A 4,345-nucleotide genomic window follows, 5' to 3' on the forward strand; every position below is an offset into this window, starting at 1 on the left:
GACATATATGTAACGATTATCGTTGTAAAGACATTTAATGTATATATATCATATTAAGAGATATTCAACATGATAATATCATGATAATATAATAATTTAAAATCTCATTTGATATTATAAACATTGGGTTAACAACATTTAACAAGATCGTTAACCTAAAGGTTTCAAAACAACACTTACATGTAACGACTAACGATGACTTAACGACTCAGTTAAAATGTATATACATGTAGTGTTTTAATATGTATTTATACACTTTTGAAAGAATTCAATACACTTATCAAAATACTTCTACTTAACAAAAATGCTTACAATTACATCCTCGTTCAGTTTCATCAACAATTCTACTCGTATGCACCCGTATTCGTACTCGTACAATACACAGCTTTTAGATGTATGTACTATTGGTATATACACTCCAATGATCAGCTATTAGCAGCCCATGTGAGTCACCTAACACATGTGGGAACCATCATTTGGCAACTAGCATGAAATATCTCATAAAATTACAAAAATATGAGTAATCATTCATGACTTATTTACATGAAAACAAAATTACATATCCTTTATATCTAATCCATACACCAACGACCAAAAACACCTACAAACACTTTCATTCTTCAATTTTCTTCATCTAATTGATCTCTCTCAAGTTCTATCTTCAAGTTCTAAGTGTTCTTCATATATTCTACAAGTTCTAGTTACATAAAATCAAGAATACTTTCAAGTTTGCTAGCTCACTTCCAATCTTGTAAGGTGATCATCCAACCTCAAGAAATCTTTGTTTCTTATAGTAGGTTATAATTCTAATACAAGGTAATAATCATATTCAAACTTTGGTTCAATTTCTATAACTATAACAATCTTATTTCAAGTGATGATCTTACTTGAACTTGTTTTCGTGTCATGATTCTGCTTCAAGAACTTCGAGCCATCCAAGGATCCGTTGAAGCTAGATCCATTTTTCTCTTTTCCAGTAGGTTTATCCAAGGAACTTAAGGTAGTAATTATGTTCATAACATCATTCGATTCATACATATAAAGCTATCTTATTCGAAGGTTTAAACTTGTAATCACTAGAACATAGTTTAGTTAATTCTAAACTTGTTCGCAAACAAAAGTTAATCCTTCTAAATTGACTTTTAAAATCAACTAAACACATGTTCTATATCTATATGATATGCTAACTTAATGATTTAAAACCTGGAAACACGAAAAACACCGTAAAACCGGATTTACGCCGCCGTAGTAACACCGCGGGCTGTTTTGGGTTAGTTAATTAAAAACTATGATAAACTTTGATTTAAAAGTTATTATTCTGAGAAAATGATTTTTATTATGAACATGAAACTGTATCCAAAAATTATGGTTAAACTCAAAGTGGAAGTATGTTTTCTAAAATGGTCATCTAGACGTCGTTCTTTCGACTGAAATGACTACCTTTACAAAAATGACTTGTAACTTATTTTTCCGACTATAAACCTATACTTTTTCTGTTTAGATTCATAAAATAGAGTTCAATATGAAACCATAGCAATTTGATTCACTCAAAACGGATTTAAAATGAAGAAGTTATGGGTAAAACAAGATTGGATAATTTTTCTCATTTTAGCTACGTGAAAATTGGTAACAAATCTATTCCAACCATAACTTAATCAACTTGTATTGTATATTATGTAATCTTGAGATACCATAGACACGTATACAATGTTTCGACCTATCATGTCGACACATCTATATATATTTCGGAACAACCATAGACACTCTATATGTGAATGTTGGAGTTAGCTATACAGGGTTGAGGTTGATTCCAAAATATATATAGTTTGAGTTGTGATCAATACTGAGATACGTATACACTGGGTCGTGGATTGATTCAAGATAATATTTATCGATTTATTTCTGTACATCTAACTGTGGACAACTAGTTGTAGGTTACTAACGAGGACAGCTGACTTAATAAACTTAAAACATCAAAATATATTAAAAGTGTTGTAAATATATTTTGAACATACTTTGATATATATGTATATATTGTTATAGGTTCGTGAATCAACCAGTGGCCAAGTCTTACTTCCCGACGAAGTAAAAATCTGTGAAAGTGAGTTATAGTCCCACTTTTAAAATCTAATATTTTTGGGATGAGAATACATGCAGGTTTTATAAATGATTTACAAAATAGACACAAGTACGTGAAACTACATTCTATGGTTGAATTATTGAAATCGAATATGCCCCTTTTTATTAAGTCTGGTAATCTAAGAATTAGGGAACAGACACCCTAATTGACGCGAATCCTAAAGATAGATCTATTGGGCCTAACAAACCCAATCCAATGTACCGGATGCTTTAGTACTTTGAAATTGATATCATATCCGAAGGGTGTCCCGGAATGATGGGGATATTCTTATATATGCATCTTGTTAATGTCGGTTACCAGGTGTTCACCATATGAATGATTTTTATCTCTATGTATGGGATGTGTATTGAAATATGAAATCTTGTGGTCTATTATTATGATTTGATATATATAGGTTAAACCTATAACTCACCAACATTTTTGTTGATGTTTTAAGCATGTTTATTCTCAGGTGATTATTAAGAGCTTCCGCTGTCGCATACTTAAATAAGGACGAGATTTGGAGTCCATGCTTGTATGATATTGTGTAAAAACTGCATTCAAGAAACTTATTTTGTTGTAACATATTTGTATTGTAAACCATTATGTAATGATCGTGTGTAAACAGGATATTTTAGATTATCATTATTTGATAATCTACGTAAAGCTTTTTAAACCTTTATTGATGAAATAAAGGTTATGGTTTGTTTTAAAATGAATGCAGTCTTTGAAAAACGTCTCATATAGAGGTCAAAACCTCGCAACGAAATCAATTAATATGGAACGTTTTTAATCAATAAGAACGGGACATTTCATACTAATATACATCCTATAATCTCTTTCTTATCGAAAATCCTTCATCTGATCGTACGAGATGAATCCCTCAACTAGATCGAGTCCCTCGGATTCCGACAGCTATTTCGATAGTCATCCCGACAGTTATTCAGAATGGATAGTCATCTAAGCTCCGGAAGCAACGACACCAGAATGAAACAACCAATCATCCATCCCCAATTCATCTGATGGATTCATAGTCGACTTAATCAATGGAGACGCGCATAAGGCGATCCCATCCACTAACCGAGTTCACCTTTTGGCGAAGAACCTGAAGAACTTACCGGCGAACCTGTTCGAAACACCATTTCACCCTCATTTCCCAAATATCTCGCCACGACTATATCATAACTCAGATTCTAAACCTTATACATTTGCTCGTTCTGAATGCCAATCATTCCGGAGTAATCGAAGAGTCAACGAACTTCATGCTCGAGTAATCAATTTAGAAAATATGGTGCAAAATTTACCAGCTTCAGCAACATCACCGACATCAACAGTGCCACCAATATCAATACCAGTATCACCAACAACCCAAGTTTCAACATCACACGCCTCAAAATCTCATTATGTACCTCGAGTATAATTAACGTTCTACATATCGTTCTACATATCGTTCTACATCATTTATCTTCGTTCTACCTGGCGATTATGTAATCTCTAATGTTTTAGAGATTATGTATTCTAGTTCTAATGATAAATCAGATGATATTAATATCATATAAATTCATCAAATCCAAGATTTCATCTGAAGAAAATATATGAGTATATATATTTTCATAAGGATTGTAATTAAAAATTCTTTCGTACAAACTGTTAATGATGAAAATATTTTAACGGGTAGGTAATACCCGAGGAATATTTAGATTTCACATTAATAAGTTACACTGTACATTCTTCGAATCTGATTCAACGGTCAATTACCATCCTACCTACATCTATCGATATACGAATCCGTTCACCACAGAATAACCATTTTCATTCAAATTCAATTTCATATTTGGATTTTAACTTACCAGAATCCAACAAGTGGCATAATGAAGAAATAATGGACACAATAAAAATTGATTAGAAACAGACTAATTAACAATATGAAATTTTGTTAAGAAACCACGCTAACAAGATCCTAGCTAACTGTTCCAAGCTAACTGTTAATTCCGTATTACGTTTTATTTATCGCAATATAATTATCGCAATTTATATTCTCGCAATTTTATTTATCGTCATTTAATTTCTGTTATTTATTTTACGCACTTTAAATATCGGGACACGTATACAAGGTTTTGACATATCATATCGACGCATCTATATATATTATTTGGAATCACCATAGACACTCTATATGCAGTAATGATCGAGTTCTCTATACAGGGTTGAGGTTGATTCTATAAT

The sequence above is a fragment of the Rutidosis leptorrhynchoides genome, chromosome 1 (assembly GCF_046630445.1).
Source record: "Rutidosis leptorrhynchoides isolate AG116_Rl617_1_P2 chromosome 1, CSIRO_AGI_Rlap_v1, whole genome shotgun sequence".
NCBI classification, from domain to species: Eukaryota; Viridiplantae; Streptophyta; class Magnoliopsida; order Asterales; family Asteraceae; genus Rutidosis; species Rutidosis leptorrhynchoides.